Below are 18,146 nucleotides of genomic sequence, written 5' to 3' on the forward strand. Positions count from 1 at the left end.
ATGGAAAAGATCATTTAAAAAAAAAAAAAATTGACAGTGGTCCATTGTGATACAATAGAGAATGCGTAACACAAAATAACAGCTCCCTTAATTCAAAATAACAAGTATTTATTGAGGGCCCACTGTGTGCCCTGTAAGGGCTACCAAACAAGATCAGCTTTCAACAAAGCTGAGAGCTTTGTGAGAGGAGTTGATTCATCCCCACATCCCTCCACTCAGCTCATCAGAGTATCTCATACATAAAGGAGGGCCCCTCTGAAGTCCAGAGAGGTTTGGGCCTCTTCCACTGTGATGACTTCTGGTATTATATAAAGAAATGTCAAAACAGAGTGACAAAAACTGTGTATGTTTTAAATATTTACAAAACATGCCAGGCAATATTACTGGGCTGGTCTCAAGATAATTACACGGTCCAGTAATGAGACACAAGTCCAAAGTTGTATGATCCAGGATGCCTCCTTTCAATCCTGTTGGTATATTTCTGGGGCTCTATCATTCAAAAGTAATGTCAAGACCAATGTGAAGGCCCTTGAGAGTGGACGCTTGGACCAAGGGGCGCTCATGTCCACCACCACCTCCCAAGGTGCCTACATAGCAGTGAGTGGAAGAGCCAGTAAACAACTCAACAGTGAACATAAGGTCTCTGTCCTCAAGGAATTTACAAACTAATTGGAAAAAAAAAAAGACACACTCTCCACTCCCATCCCTCTCCAAATATAATGGAAGAAATATTGCACCAGGAGACCAGGATCCCATACTGCCTCCATCACTGACTGATCCATCACAAAGTCTTTAATCTTGGGCAAGTCCTCTTCAATACATTTAAACTTCAGGGTTTTCTTTTTCTTTTCCTGTAAAATGGAAGAATACTAATCTTGGCCCTGCCTTCTGTGCAAAGGTTATTTAGAGGCTCACATAAGATGTGGTGGTGTTTTGGTAAACTGCAAAGCCCTCCACAAATGTGAGCTACATAGGAACAAAGGTTGAATACTTAATCATGTGCTGCCTTATCATCACCATAAAAAAAACTTAATAATATTTATAAACATATAAGTTCAGAACTTGATATTGTTGTGTCCAGGGAATAATAAGAGAAGGAGGGGAGAAAAGGTTTATGGCTATGACTTGAAAGTAAAGCAGTTTCATGGGGCTCCAGAGAGTTCTGGCAATTTTTCTGTGAATATCTGAATATTCCTTGTAATCGTTACTCCTTGTTGAAATAACGTCCATGAGTAACCACAAAGATGACTACTCCCCAAACAAACCCAGACTTATTCCCTAAGGCCCCATACTATGCCAGGCTTTTTCTGCAGTTAGAACTTCTAGAGTCATTTGCTCTAGCAAGTCTCCTCCCTCTCAACCCACTCTAATCTCATTTCCTCCCTCATGCTAAACTTACACAAACAGGACTAATGCCACCCTAAATTACCAAAACAAACTGCCCTGGAGAACCCTTATCTGTTTGGGTCACAAGACTACCTGGGAGAGCCTCCCCTTCCTCCAGGTGGATGAAGAAGACACTCCCCTTGACGTCCCTCCCGCTCCCCCAATTCCCAGACTCGGCCCTTCTCCCTGCACGCACCCCGTGGACCCTGGGGCAGATCACCCTCTCAGCCCTTCTCCCCAGGCAGGTTGATCCCCACCTTGAACTTCATGCCCGGACCTGGAGAAGCTCTCAATGGTCTCCAGCCCAGCCCTTTCTCCTGAGCTATTACCACTTTTCTTCTGACAGCTCCCCCTGGACGTCCCAGAGCCGCTCAAGCAGGACTTGTCCAATTGAGCCTGTCCCCTTATAGCATTCCCTGCGCCTCCCTATTCAGTTCTGTGATGGCCGCCCACCCCCGCTGCAACCTGAGATTCTCCTCCTTCTACCTCACCACAAAGAGCAGATCAGTCAGCTCAACTCCCTCAACAGCCCTGAAATCTCTACTGTCCTCTCCAGCCACTTTTGTCACTGTTTCTTGACCAGACTGCTGTTCCCCTGTCTCCACATGAGTGTCCCCGAAGTGTGGGACATGTTCTACTGGTGGTCCCCCAACATGATGCTCCATGGTTCTTAATTTTTTTTTCTTTCCAATGGTTAATGTTTCTCCTATTACATATTAAAATAAATTCTTAAGGTGCACATCGAGACCACATTTCCACAAGTATAGTTGCTTTGAACAGACTTTCATGCACATTGGAATAACCTGGGGACCTTTAAAAATACATCCCAGACCAATTAAATCACAGCCCTGGGCAGGGGGATGGGCATCAGGTTTGGAAATTCCCACATGCTTCCAATGTGCAGACGAATTTGGGAATGACTCTATTAGAATGAGCCTGAAACAGGTATTTACGGAAAAAGGCTGTGCCCATTTAAAGAAAAATGAAGTAATTAGTCAAAGGTATGGTGAACAAATAGGAAGGGTGCCCAAGGGCACCCTTGTTTGCCCAGGGTTCTAGCACTGAAAATCCTGGGATAGCTCTCTGTCCCAGGCAAACTAGGATAGTTGGTCACGCTACTCAGATGAAGCAGCGCCTGAAGTTTGGGAATGAGTGCTAGCATTTCCCAAAACATGTTCAGCAAAATACCATCCACTCTCCCTGGGGTGTGAACAGCTGTGTGGCTATAAAGGGTTCCACTGTGGAATAAACTTGAAAGACCCCAGGGATATCCCAGGATAGATGATTCAATTAATGGTTTTCCTCAACGCCAGCTTCTCGGAACTTCCACTGAACTCTGGTCATTTACAGTGTCTGAGAAAAGGACATAGCCTGCATTTCTCAAGCTCATATGAGGACCTTTTTTGTGGAGCACTATATGATTGAGGTTTCAAGAGACTTTCTGTTAAATGTTGCCTCACTTTTACTTCCAGGCAATTCTGGGAAAAAGCGAATCTGATAATGTCACTTCCTCATTATCAAGCTCATGCTTTTTAAAAAAATAAAAAATAAAAAGGTCAAACTCTTTGGCAGTGGTCTACTTTCCCAGCTCTCCCATCTTTTCCCTTCCTGTGTTCTAATGTTTTTCAAATTTTTAGAAGCATTCAAATCACCTGGAGATAGTGCTGCAATGCTGATTCTGATTCAGTAGTACTAGGGTGGGCCTGAGACTCTGCATTTCTAGTGATGCTAACTCCCAAATGATGCCATTACTGCTGATCCAAGGACCACATTTAAGTAGCATGGCTCTGGTCACACTCAGTTCTAAAGGATGCTATCTTTCCTACAAGCCTCTGTGCCTCGAAGGCCCTTTTCCCACCTGACGCCTTCCTACTCATCCCTCAAGATGCTTGAGAACATCATTACGCTGAGAAGATGACCTTGCTGCCCTCTCAAACAGAACTGCACATTCCAACTTTATGTTTACAGCTCCATTCTGGTGCTTCACTCTGGTGTAGCTTGACTATTTTTCTGTCTCTCCCAAACTGAGCTCTCTTGACAGCCTTTCTGTCTTTATATTCCCAGTGCCTGGTACACGGTAGCTAGTCAACAAATCTATACAGAAGGAAGGAGTGGCTACACAAAAGAAATGCATGAACTTGGTCTAGGGAAGACTTTTAGAAACTGAGGTTATTATACAGAATCCAATTTTCAGCTTGGAGTTTTGTGGTTGAGGATATTCAGCAAGAGAAACAAGCAGAATTTATGCTATCATTGCACAGAGTCAAACCACAAAGGACTATCATCGCCTATTTTTTATAGGATACAAAACAATAAAATTCCCAATTTTCTCAAAGTGAAAACGAAACCCAGATAATCTTCTGATTAACATTTAACAGACTAAAATCACCAGGCACAGTGGAAAATGAAACACCATTGACCTCTAAATCTGTGTTCATCTACTTTACAGAGAATCCTTCTGACAATTCTAAGTTTAAACAAACCTTTGTGAAAAGAGTACTCAAGCAGGTTTAATGTAGTCACAGCTGTCAAAATCACGGGCAATGTATCACACTTAAGAGAGCATTTGAAAATGTGTCAATAATTATAATTAGACACTTGTACCAGATCTAATATACTTTCACTGCCCTTTAACTTCAACTGATGTGAAATTAAAACCAGTTTCTTAAAAGTCCAACTCTCAGAACATAATTTAATTCTAAAGTAGATATAAAACCTGTCACACTACTGAGATAGAGTACATTTTACTCAAGAGGAGAAAAGGCCACAGTATTGTAATACATCATTTTAGGTAAGGTGACCACCTTTAATGCTGAAAGGGTAAAATATATTATCAAGGTGACAAAAATCTTCCAATATTTACTTCACCTCTTTGTATTTAAAGATTTTCTCTTCAAAATTATGCATGACCCGCACAGCCCAGAAATAATAACTATTAACATTCCAGTTTATTTCCTACTGGTCTTTTTTTCTCTATATCCATATAGTATGTAACTACAAACGTGAATTGTACTATGGTTTATGTTTATGGAATTGTACATAATTTATGTATATGGAATTATACTGTTTTAGTGTCCTGCTTTTTCTACTTAATGTTGTTTTATATAACCTCCATGGTCATTCTATTCATTCCAAAATTTTCTTTGTGCCTACAATGGATAAGGCAGTAAACTAGGGACAGGATACACACACAGGGAGTAATAGACAGACATAGTCCCTATTCTCAATATTTACCCCACAGATATACTAACAGTATACATACATACATACACACACACACACAGAAACACAGTCTTTGTGTATACATACCTAACCTTTACAGGTTATTGTAGAACATTTAAGTCATTTCCATTTTTTTCTTTTTCGCTACTCTACAGAGACTTGAATAAATTTGTATACTTAAAGAGCTTTAGGGATTTTTTTGTTTGTTTTTTGATGAGTAACCAAGGGCTCAAAATCTTTTCCAGAAAAATTACATTTATATTAGCAGCCCAAAATTTCCAAGTCTTTCAAATGAAAAAATCCAAGCATGTTGCTTAATTTTAGAGGAACCAATTCTAAAGAAAAAATGCAGTACAGGGAATAAACATGAATTTTATATTACATTTTATTTACTTGGTTTTGAATTTTTAAATACATCTAATTTGGTAACCACCAGGAAATCCAATCATCTTATTAATCTATACCAGTTAAATACCTCAAAATATTAAATAATCCCCTATTTTCCCTTCTTCATATTATAAAATACTTTGAAAGAGCTAAAGTAGTCTGCTCTGGTCTGTTCCAAAGTCATAAATAAAATTTCACTGTTTCTTAAAGACTGTCTATCATAGGCCTATTGCTTTTTTAAAAAAGCTATTACAAAAATAAAATATTTTTCCCTACGTCTAAAAATCCATTGCCTCTATTCTTGTTCAATAATAGAAAGCTGACTATATGGGTTTCTTGGTCACTAATGCCTACTTACCACTCACCGTATTTTAAAAAAAGAAAAAAAAAAAAAAGAGAGAGAGAGAGACAACCAACCATATAAGCTCTGCTTTTAACATAAAGCACAAACCAGACCCAGTGCTTTAAAACAATCAAAGTAAAGCTGTGGTTAGCAAGGCTCCCAAAGCCTAGGGTTCTTCATAGGACTCAAACTTACACAGGGAAAAAAAAAATCATCAAGCTCCATTTACTGGAAGGACCAAAACGGAGGAAGACTGAGAAAATCAACAAATTATCAAACTTTAGAAATAGCTGAGTCTATGCCCTTCTTCACAGATGAGGAAAGAAAAGTACTACAAAGAAGAAGGTTGATAAAGTGACTTTCTTGGGCCACAAAATTGGTTTACACCAGAGGACAGACTAGTGCTTGAGTCTTATGGGTTACTTTCTCATTTCCACCATGCCATTTTGCTTCACTGACACAACCCAATATCCAATTCATGATACAACCTATACCGTAATTTCAAATGTAAATACCCTTTAATTCAGCAATTCCAATCCTAGATATTTACCCCCAGATATACAGGAGATAGACAGAAAGACAGACGGATCTACATATACATCTATATCTAAATCAATATGTAGATATAGTAGTAAATGTAAAGATAGTCACTGCAACATTGTAACACATAATGTTACCTAAAATAACAAGTGAAAGACTGGCTGAATACATTATGATACATCCACACAATGAAATACCTTTCAAAAGAATGAGGAAACTCCGTGGTAGTGATAGCAAAACATTTCCAAAATAAATTAAGTTTAAAAAGTCAGGTGTAGAATTGAAATGTGCACATTATGATACAATGTATAGGAAAAACACATTAGTATGTGTTTGTAAATGTAAAAGCTATCACTGTAAGGATACACAATTAGTTTTAATCACTGTTTTTCTCCAGGAAGGTAAAGTAGAAGGCTGGAGGACAAAAGTTACCTTTCACTGTATACCCTTCCTATACTTCAAGTCTTGCCTTGAGCACATGTAACATAACATAAATTTCGTTTCTAGAACAGAAAATATTTTAATGAATGATTTTTGATTTTGATCTTAAAAATATATGATTTTTAAGAAAAAACTTATAAGAACCCATATTAACATATATATGTAATGAAATAAAGCTATGTGTGTATTAGAAATAAAAACACCAATTTGAAAAAAAAATTTTTTAAGAGTAGGATGGCCCAAAAAGGAGACTGAAATGTCCAAGACAAAAGTCTTTATGAGAACAAAAGAAATGCCCTCCTGGAAGATTTCCATGTTCAATACCCACATCTGAAAAAGATTCACTCCACCTGTGCTTAGACTGTCCTAAAACAATAAGACCCTTAGGGATTAAAAGGGAACCAGGGGAGAAGGAGAGTAGCTGAGGTGGACCTAAACTGATTAAGTAACAATGAGTTGGAGGGAATCCTAAACAAATAAGCCAAGAGAAGGAAAAAAAAAAAAAAAAGAAAAAAAAACCTCATCTGAATTTGAAAAGGACATTCCATTCTAAACTGAACCATTCTCTGACATTTTCCCCCCATCTCAGGACTACAGCAACATTTTCTATCACCTGTGTACCAAAAAAGAAAAAAGAAAAAAAGTCATTGCTTGAATCCTTTTCACCTAAGTAAGGCTTAGCAAAATAGGCATAAACATAAGTTACAGGTGTCACTCATCAAAAAGCATATATGCCTTTGATTCTATGAGCAGATGTTCATCAGCTCCCATGTTTAAAAGCTGAAGATTGTTATTGTACTTCTTTGTTAGGATAAACATTTGGTTTATTTGCAAGACAGGGCACTTGACCCAAAAAAGTCAATAAGAGACTTTGAACTGTTTGTAGCTGGTTCATTTTATCATTCAGACCTTAGCCCACTTCTTCCCATTTCCAAAAGGCATTTCCATCCTCTTCCACAGCTCCAAGCCCTTATCTCCAGGGTTCCAGGATCATATTTGACAGGGTTCCAGTCAACTCCTCACTAGACTCAAGTAGGCCCTCTTCTAGGTCTGTGTCCCACCAGAACCTCAAGGCTAGTACCATGCCCTATCTCAAACCAGCTCCTCTTACCAACCTTCTGCTTTCTTTTAAGATCAACACCATTCTCCTACTCATCCAGGTTCCAAAAGTCAGATACGTTTGTCCACCACCCATCCCTCCCTCTCTTCACAAAAAATGATGTATTCACTCTACAGCTTCTCCAGCCCAAAACCCTAATTCTACCTACTTTCATTTCCTCTTAGGTGCTGGCCATCTACCTTCACCACTAAACTAACCATCAATCGCCAACGAAGGCTATATAACAGGGGTTTCACACTCATATGCCTATAGCGACAATGCAGTTAGCACACAGTAGTGAGGCAGGCTAGGGGTCCAAAGAAATAAAGAATAAATAGCAACTGATGCTGGGCCTCAGTATCCGGGGGAAAACAGGATGAGCCAGGACTGTGATAAACACAGCACACACGTCCCCGCAGACAGACACAATCACAATCACAGGTTTCCTGCAGGAATATGGGCCGGCTGCTGCCAGAGCTTTCAATTTTACAGGAGTAGGTGGAAATTTGGACTTTTTGTGGGAAATTTCCCCATATTTAAATGTTGGCAACGATTTAAAAAAATGTTCTGAATGCAGTATCAAACAGGACACAACTCTGAGGTGCATTCAGCCCAGGGGCCATCAGTTTTCAACCTCTGCTATAAAGCATGGTGACTTGGGGATGTATAGCCTGGGTTAAAGCTCAGACGTGGGACCTTAGACATCCTCCATCACCCCTCTGAGTCTCAGTCTCTCCTTCTGTAGAATGGGGATAATAAGATGAAGTATCTCACAGAGCTGTATGAGCCTTAAATGAGAGAATGCAAGAAGGGGCCTGATCAGGTCCTCCTTCACAGGTATTATTATCTTATTGCTGCTCTTTAAAAATCAAGTCTAAAATCTCTAGTCTGGCATTCAAAGTAAACCATAATTTGGCTCTGAATCTCCCTTTCTAAGTTTTCTTCTAAAGTGCTCTTACCTTAAGGTACTCCAATCACATCACAAAGAGCTTTTAACTTTTTTAACTTCCAGGAATTACCATATATGCTTGGCAAAAAAAAAAAAAAAAAAAAATTATAGAAAAGTGGGAGAGGGTATGCAATATAACCATTTAAACAGCACTGGCCATTCTACTCAGGACACTTTGGCCTGGAAATTAGTACAAACCCAGAGACATGAGTCTGCTGTTCCTTTGAGATGTCTCAGGTCTTAATGCCTCTCCAAGAAGCTACACCTCAAGGCACTGAGTCTGACTCTAGTGATTAAAAATATATACAACTCTGGGACTTCCCTGCTGGCACAGTGGTTAGGAGTCCGCCTGCTAATGCAGGGGACACAGGTTCAAACCTCAGTCCGGGAAGATCCCACATACCGCAGAGCAACTAAGCCCGTGTGCCACAACTACTGAGCCTGTGCTCTAAAGCAGGAGCCACAACTACTGAGCCTGCGTGCCACAACTCCTGAAGCCCGCGCACCTAGAGCCCGTGCTCCGCAACAAGAGAAGACACCGCAATGAGAAGCCCACGCACCGCAACGAAGAGTAGCCCCCCACTCACCGCAACTAGAGAAAGCCTGTGCTCAACAACGCAGCCAAAAATAAAATAAATAAATAAATAAATTTATTTTTAAAAATATATGTACAACTCTATTTTTTACAACTTGACTCAAACAAAAGCCAACTACCTTGTATTTACTTGCCCCATTCCCTGGTTTTGGAATGTTGCCTATTCCACAGCCTACACACATATAGATACCTCTCCAAATGATAACATCAAAATGGAACCTCTTTCCAAGGCCAGCCAAACAGCTACTTCCTCAAAGGTGTTGGTTGATCCTTATCCCTCTGTATCTTGTGACCAAGATACTCAGAGTTCTGCCCTTCATAGTTACATGTGTGATTCTTCAAACCCTTACTCAAGTGCACCTTAAGATCAACTTGGTTTTACTGAACTTGACAAATGCTTAATAAATGAACGACAAAGAGGGGAAAAAGAGGAAGCAGAAGCAGCAGCAAGGCAGGGAAATGTTAATGATAAAGACGATGACAACAATGATGGTCGCCGCCATGGGACTGTGCTCTTACTTACATCTCTGAATGCAAAGAGCTGTACCCTACGAACCACGTGTTGCGTTTCTGAACAATAAATGTACAGGGGTATCTTCCCCACCTCTCTCTCGTCCTTTTGGGGCACGTGACCTGCATAGGCACTCCTGCTGTCCCCATACTATGAAAAATTACCCTCCCATTCAAATACAATCTAAATAAACAGGGAGCTAAGTGGCTCCTGCCACCAGTTTAAATTAATTAGTCCCACCTTCGATGCTGACTGGGATCAAGATAATGATGCACTCTTGAAGCTGGTCCAAAACACATATTAGTCACTTTAATCTGATTTGGAGAAACAAGCAAAGACCCCTACACAGAGAGAAGAACACCAGGATTGGGGGGAGGATGGGGGAGCAGAGGGGTCTGCAGAGTGACTGAGACTCACACAAGAAGAAAAACAGAATTCTCACCCAGATTAGAAAATATTCAGTAAACAAATTAAGGCTGATTTTCACAATACCTAGAATAGCTTTTTCTAAACGGCTGCTTAGAACCCATTAGCAAGTTGTGAAATCAATTTAGTAGATAGAGACCAGAAGTTTTTGTAACAAAAACTGAATAGAAATTAGAAAGCACTGCAATAGTGTTTTGTAAAATGTGTAATTCAGCTTTATCTTTAATATGCGTGCGTATGTGTGTATGTGCGCTCAGTCATGATGTAAAATCAACTGCTGAGAGTCAAAAATGTTTTTAAAACACTGAAATAGAACGTTTGTGTTTATATAATCTCTGGGGACTAAGATTTTCCATTTTTTACTAGGCCACACTCATAAAATAGGAGAATGTTTGTTCTTGCCACCTGTTGTGCACAATAGTTCAGTTCTTCAAGTTCAAAAAAGCCTATAAAAAATATCATTGGGCACACTTTTCCCTTACCATTTTCCTATTCCCATAAGGGAAGGTAAGAGTCACTCTAGAAAACCACCTACACTTTTTCTTCCTACTGGTTGTCCCTCCATATATTTCTATCTCTTGTCAGTCCCTGACATCAAGTTACAAGTCCAAAAGCTTTGGCTCTCTCGGTGGTTATTTGCTTATAAGCACTGAACTATCACTTAAGGAGAGTGAACAAGCACATTGGATTTTCACCCAGAGTGTAACACCGCTTATCAATCACGGCAAAAGTGAAGATTCAGAACTTGGTTTAAAATAGCTCCTCAACCTATCCCCTCTCGACCAGAAATGCTTTTTCTCAAGTTCTTTTTATGGCTCATTTTTCTCAGTACCTGCTCTCCAAACTCCAAGTATCATCCCACATCTAATATCTAGCTTTGTCCGAGATCACCCCTACCTTCCTTTATCCCCTCTGCACATTTCTCTTCAAACTCAAGGTTATTTTTTAGTTCAGTCAATAATTCTTCCAAAAATGCCTAAAAAAGAAAAAGAAACAAAAACTAGAGCAATCTTATTTTCAATGGCATCCATGCTGCATGGTGGCCACAAAGGCCCATCCGGCTTTCATAGATGAGCAAGGCACCCAGCTGTCACGCATTCGAGTGGAAAAGGTCTACGTGGGACACCCACTCAAATCAGCCCTTAAAAACCTACCGAAAGAGGAGTTTACTTTGGATTCTGTCCATTTTCCCAAGAGGTCATCCACCTTCCACCTCTCACATGAGCACTGTCTACCACACTATTTTCACAGTCAACTGTTTGAGAACATATGCAACAGGAGAAAGTTAGTGTCAAGGAGTCAATTCACCAGTGTTTCAGTCCCAGCCACACACATGGTACTGCAGCAGTCCTGGCTCTGCAGGCTAGGAAAAATTAGTTGAGATATTTTTCCCCCAAAAAAGAGGTGTCAGCCCGAACTCCAAAAACAATCAAAAAAAGTAAACATATACGAAGAGAATACAATAGATGTTTATTGAGTTCACTAAGTTAAAATACCAAGCATAATAAAGGAATATCAAAAACAGTTCCTTCAACCTAGAGTGCCTTTTGTCCCTGGTTCCCAAACACATTTAAGGACTTGTGTCTGGCATCATCTTGTCTTGCGACCGCCTGACTGTCTAGAGTACTGGCTTCCTTTGCTCCTTTCACGTGCAACCATCCAATCATTCTCTCAGCAATTAAGAAACAATTTACTGATTGTGTGGTCCGGGCCAGGTATTATATTAGGTGCAAGAGATACACAAAAGATGAATACGACACAGTCCTTGCCCTCAAGGAGCCCAGCGAGAGAATTTGAAAAGTTTTAAATTGGTGAAGGGAAATGAATTGTGTAGAACTTTAAAAATGGAGGAATGAATAACTTAAAGTCCTTGCCCTCAAAGAGATCAATCAAGTCCCAGAATGAGTAGTGAAGATGACCAAACACTAAAAGAATGTCAAAAGGCAAAATCCAGGAAGCATTCTTGCTTGCAATGACCAACCATTCTGAGCCCTGAAGGATTTGACCGTCCTCAAAAGTGGGGGAAAGAGGGATAGGGCAGCCAAGGTTTAGCCTTATGATGAGAGAGCTGAACTCCTGCAAACCCATCAGGACACCTGTGCTAAATCAGACCCTCTGACCTAGCCCATCCTCCAAAAACAAACTTCACCTGCTGCATGAACCTCCACAAAATTTGGAAAGGCTAAAATGTAAAGTCACTTTCCCAGTCACAGAAATAAAGGTCAAATACCCAGAGCAAACAATGAAGCAACTCGAATGGGCAAAGTGGAATGTTGGTCAAAGACTGAAACCCAAAAATCAAACAACTGAGTAGCGGTGGCTCTGGAAAACAAAGCTCTCCTGGATCACAGAAGAGTCTTTTAGACATATAAACAAGCTCAGATTTCCAGAAACACATATAAGAGCACAAGAATATTATTCGACTGTGCAGCCGGTTTGAATATTGGGGGTGGGGGAAATATTTGTTTCAACTTCAAAAAGGAAGCTGCTGGGTCTCCTATTAGTTAATTTTGAGAGCATAAGTTCAAGTAAAACTACCTTCTATCTGAACCAACGGCAGTGACGTGCCAACCACACCAACTTGACGAAGCTCTTTCACAAGGGGTCTTTAATTTGAAGGCCCTTCCCAATAGACAAATCCTGGTTTGGAACTTCTGATTCTTAAACTAGCATGGCAAGCAAGAGCAGTCTATGGCCAAGTATTAAAAAAGAAGAGGTAAGTATTCCATTTGGTTCTTTTAAGAGCTGGAGTTGGCCACAGAAAGAAACACAAAGCTTTCACTCCAAGAGATCAAAGAAAGCATTTTGTACCAGGAAACCCAATTCAAATCCTCATTTCCAGGAATAAAGCCACAGTGCCCAATATTTGCTTGGGAAAACAAAACAGGAGACTATGTGGACTCCAATTAAAATCTCTGATGGCTTTATTTCAGAGCCTCGCCAGTTTAATGCTGTGAACATTTTAGCCAGGCACTGCTTTAACTTAAATAGCGGCTTCCCAGTCTGAATGGTCACACTTACACTGGGAAAAACCGAAAGCGTTTTAACACTTCATGACAGCATTCTTTGCCCCATCCTGAGCACTAGATATATAAGACAAGGTGATGCTGAGAAGTGCCAGCTTCAGCCCAGCCCATGTCTCCCATAACCGCCGTCAGGAGAAACCACACAACAGTCCGTGCTGTTATTCTAGTCACAGTATTGGAAATGAGAGTGGAAGCAGGAGAAAATAGGCAGGGGGCAGGGGGGACATACCTCAATCTTACTCAGGTACGACAACAATCAGCTTGCTTTAAAATTATCACCTGGGGTCTTGTCAATCAGCCAACAGTTCTTGCGTGCCTACTTCACACAGGCACCAAGCTAAGTCTACACAGTGCAGTGAAATACTCCCCAAGTAATCATTATGTTAATGGTTATGTGTTTAATTTCCTTTATCTTTTTATAAAAAAGTATGCATCGTGTATGTAGGTTATAAAGTCTAAAAATAAAATCAGCACCCATGAACACATCACTTAATCCAAAAACCAGAATATCACCCAATAGTGTATCATCTAACTACCTCCTCCACCCCACCCAGACCCCCAGGTCCCCGCAACACACACACACACACACACACACACACACACACGGAATTCATTATCCTGAACTTGGGTTTCAATCTAAGTATGAATGCATCGGGCTTCCCTGGTGGCGCAGTGGTTAAGAATCCGCCTGCCAATGCTAGGGGACACGGGTTCGAGCCCTGGTCTGGGAAGATCCCACATGCCACAGAGCAACTAAGCCCGTGCGCCACAACTACGGAGCCTGCGCTCTAGAGCCCGTGAGCCACAACTACTGAGCCCGTGAGCCACAAGTAATGAAGCCCATGCGCCTAGAGCCCGTGCTCTGCAACAAGAGAAGCCACCACAATGAGAGGCCTGCGCACCACAAGGAAGAGTAGCCCCCGCTCGCTGCAACTAGAGAAAGCCCGCGTGCAGCAACGAAGACCCAACGCAACCAAAAATTAATTAATTAATTTTTTTTTAAAAGTATGAATGCATCTTTAGGATTATTTCCTAATCATAACCAGTGAGTTAGCTTTCCAGATACAGCAGTGTTATATTGTTTCTTCTTAAAAGATGATGTCTTTAAGGGTTTTTTTTAAAGGTGAATCGTTGCTTTAAAGACAAATACTAACTAATTAATAGACTGAGACAGACTTAGCTATGGTAAACTCATGAAGACAGTGTACAAATGAATGACCTTTGGCAAACCCTGGCAAGAATGGCCGAGAACATGGGTTCCACAGTCCCACAAACTCCTGGTTCAAATCCCCCACTCCACCACTGACTAGCTCTACAGCTTAGGGCAACTTAATTTTGCCAAGCCTCAATCTCTTATTGTAAAGGAATGAAATGATAATAAAACATATGGTTGTTGTGAAAATATAATGAAAAAGTGTGTGTAAGGAGCCGAGCACAGTGCCTGGCATGTTGTATCCACTCCACCTCCTCCCCAAATCAACATGTCTGTCATTAAATTCACTCAAAACACATCAGAGGATTTTGCCACCGTCAGTAGTTTACTTCTCCCTGATTTCTAACATGTAAAAATAAATCAAGAGTCAGGGATCCAACAGCAGAGCAAGCACAGAGGAGAGTTTCCAGTCCCAGCTCCTGTTTGCCTAAAGTACACTATTTACGCATTGATTCCATCTTCACCTCATGACCTTGAATAGCAGGATCATTTTTCAAATCCATTCCTACCCCATCCCTCCCTCCCACAGAAAGCTGGACTTCTCAATCCCACCTTACCTAGAAGCCTATCACGATCATCACGGGACTAGTTCTGTGCAATCTAGGGTAAGATAGAGGCATAGTCTCTACTTACTGATTCAATCAGTTATCCGTTCTGTCGACAAATGCACAAAATTTGGTAAATCACTACTTTGAAAAAAGAACATTACAATACTAATAATGGAATTAAGTTCCTCACTTCTGAAATTAATTCGCCACATTCCTGAATATGGCATACTCCTCCATCTTTACTCTGCATCCTTAGTATCCTTTTAAATTACTTAAAGGTAACAAGAAACTTATTCGGATTCAAATGATCACTCTCTTCCAAGGTACGAAAGTTGTAAAACTACTACCTATATCAAGTTTTATTTAAAACCACCCTCTCCATTTCAAGTAAAACTTACCCATACTTCTAGAAAAGGAGAGAATGAACCCATCCTGGCCCTTGATTTTTTTTGCCATCTATCCAGAATTTACTGCAACATCATTCACCATCTTTGAGTATTTTCAGAAGGGGTGACGGTAGAAATGCGATTATCCAACACACAATGCCATCAGTCTAAGGCCTACCCATCTCAGCCTCAAAAGACTTCTGTTTTTTTTAATCCCAGGACAGAAAACAAAAACAACTGAATCACAAGAAGGGAGACTTGGTCTTAGAAGCCAGGTGATCCAAGTCCTGACCAGGCCTAAGACAACCTCCCAACCCCTGTGTCCCCATCAGTGAAATGGTGAAGATCCGTATTTCATACTCAAGCATACTGTAAAACTGGGTGGTGAGGCCAGTGTCTGAGGTCAGCACAAGTCTAGTGTCTGCTGGCTGCCCGAGCCCGGGCCCCCTGCCAGCCACCCACCTCCAGAGACAAGTGCCAGGACATACTATAGTGTTTCCATTTAAGGATCGCCACTTGGATCAGCCCAGCTCTTGAAATTTCTTACCACCACCTTTCCAGGAAGAATTTTTGGGGGGGAAAAGGGAGGTGGTGTCTATTTTTTGCCACCGCCTTTCCTTGGGCTGTCAGAGCAGTCAGCATCTGTGGGACAGGATTCTTTAAAACCACTGGGTTAGCCATGTCTAAATGCGAGGGCCTCTTTTCAAAAATATACAAAGTACGTATGAGATCAGTCCCTTTTCTCATCATCATCGAACTCCCACCTCACAAACTTCGAAAAAGAAAGAAAGCCCAATAAAATTAACAAATCCATTGTATTACTTTGCTACCTCTCTCCCAAAGCCACGTTAAGCACAACTTTTTAACCAAGACATTTCTTTTGCTACTAAGTGGAATGTTTTCTTCCCTAAGTAGCTTCTTGAAGAGTTTCTCTCCCATGCAAGGAGCGTTCAAAACTCCCGGGGAAAAGAAGGGGAGTCTGGGGAGAGTGGGAGACCTATCTGGCACAAACTGGACAGAGCTGAGGCAGTCCAGAACCCGACGGAAGTTACGGAGTCCGGCAGCCCCAGAGGCCCACATCTCTCCCCAGCGCACCCAAGGGTCTAGCCTCGTTGTTTTGGTGACCGTGTTGAAGGAAGGATTTTAAACTTGGCAAAGTACCGTGCAACATCTGTAACCACATTTGCCTTCTGGGGATCGGAAGATGAATCCCACATTCCTGGCTTTCAAGCTTTTTTGAAACTGCAGCTAGGAAGAACTGAGGGAGGGAGGGCGTTGAGCAGAGTTTATTGGCTGTCTTTCCAGCAGAAAATTCCTCTTGGAAGAGACGGATATTTTGAGGGTGGGGGTGATTCGCCCATCCCTTTACTCTCTACCAAGCTCAGCTAGGAAGGTGAGCCCCGTGGCCAGGCGGTCAGATCGATTTACAAGTCAGAGGCACGCACCCTGAAGGAGTTCACTACATGCACACACGCGCACACACACTGCAAAGCAGAGACCACCGCACTCCGCGCCTCTGCCCTCTGCCACATCCCACCGGCAGTTCAGGCCCACAGCAAGACAATTTTGTTCCGCGGCGGCTTCCCCCACCGAGAGTGAATCGGCTTGGGGGAGAAAGGAATGAAAGCGAGGGGGAGGCACCTCAGACGCCCACCCTCCCACCCCCAATTCCTGCCCCTTCTCCCGCTAGGCTCCCTCCTCCCTCGGTCCTCCCGGCTCCGGCAGGCGCGGCCGGCGACCTGCACTAACCTCTGGTCCCGCGGCGGCGGGGGGCCGAGCCGGGGGAGGCGGAGTGCGAGCCAGCCGGGCGCTGCAGGTCGGCGCGGCACGGCGCGGGGCGGGGCGGTGCAGCCGGCGAGGGAGCCCAGAACTCCGCGGGGCCGAAGGCCGGCGGCCGGCCCAGAGCGGCAGCGGCGGCGGCTGCGGCGGACGGGTGCTGCGAGCCGGTGCGGGGCGCCGGGGGCTTTCCGGCCCTGGGGCCGGCGCGGCTGGCCGAGGAGCAGCCTGGCAGCGGCGGCGGCAGCGGCAGCCACCCCGGGGAAAGAGCCGGAGGAGGGAGGGGAGGCGGGGTGAAGAGGAGGCGGAGAAGGAAGGGGAGGAGGGCGGGCGGAATAAACTTCCCGAGGCGCTGCGGCACGGGCTGGAAAGACGGCCGCGGGCGGGCCGGGTAGGGGCTGGCCCGGGGGGCGGCGGGGGTGGGGGGGTAGGACGGTCACTGAGAGTAGAAAAGTTCCCCCAGCGCCGAGGGGGAGGCTGCGGCTGCGGCGGCGGCTGCAAAGAGCAGGAGCCGGAGCGGGAGGAGCGGGAGGAGGAGGAGAAGGAAGTGGCTGCGGAGCGCTCGGCCAATGAGTGTCTGGAGCTGTGATTAACCAGGCAGCAACACATCATTTCCTCCCGGCGCGGATCCAGGGAGCCGGGAGGGAGAGGGAAGGCGGCGGGGCGGGGCCGTCCCCGCGCCCCCTGCAGGCCCCTAGCCGTGGGCGAGCCCGCCGAGCCCCGCCGAGCCTGGCCGAGCCGCCCCCGGCGCGCCCGGCGCTGTCTGGCCGGCAAGGAGGAGGCTGCGAGCGCGCCGCCCGCGGGGCTCCTCGGAGGCGGGGAGGCGGCGGGGCAGGCCCGAGCCGGGCTCCCACGGCCGGGGTGGGAGGTGGCGAGGCTGCGCAGCGGGGTGAGTGCCCAGGTAGGCGCGGGCGGGGCCGTCTGGACAGCTCCCGGGGGCGGGCGGGCCGGCGGGCCGGCGGGCCGGCGGGTGGGCGGGCTGCCTCCCGGGCTCGGGACTTCGGGCGGCGTGCGGCTGGAGTCCAGCTTGGCAGACTTAGGCTGGATTCTCGGAGAGAAGCCTCGGCATTCTCATCCAGGCCATTTCTGACCTGTCTTCGATCCCCTTCCACTTCGCTTATTTCCTCGCAAGGTCTGGGGTTATGCAAGAGCTTGCCATTTTTGCAGTCCGCCTCCTTAGTAATAAAAATATGCATTTGGGGCGTGGGGAGGGGGTTCTGCGGTAATCTAGCCCTGTCCTAGGCGCCATGAGAGCTTACAGTGGATAGGAAGGGACATTCCTCGCCACAGAGAGGCTG

At 43.9% G+C, this 18,146-nt stretch overlaps 1 protein-coding gene across 2 annotated transcripts in view; it reads right to left on the reverse strand.

The window, feature by feature from the left end:
- Window positions 1–17,405, reverse strand: part of ACVR1 (activin A receptor type 1) — a 125,287-nt gene extending 107,882 nt beyond the window's left edge. The window contains exon 1 of one of the 2 annotated variants that reach the window (XM_059927918.1): window positions 16,822–17,405. The gene's annotated coding sequence lies outside the window, so the exon portion shown is untranslated. The remainder of the gene's footprint in view (window positions 1–16,821) is intronic. The other variant, XM_059927917.1, reaches the window with a different exon arrangement.
- Window positions 17,406–18,146: the final 741 nt, after the last annotated feature.

This window comes from Balaenoptera ricei, chromosome 7, assembly GCF_028023285.1.
Source record: "Balaenoptera ricei isolate mBalRic1 chromosome 7, mBalRic1.hap2, whole genome shotgun sequence".
Lineage (NCBI taxonomy): Eukaryota > Metazoa > Chordata > Mammalia > Artiodactyla > Balaenopteridae > Balaenoptera > Balaenoptera ricei.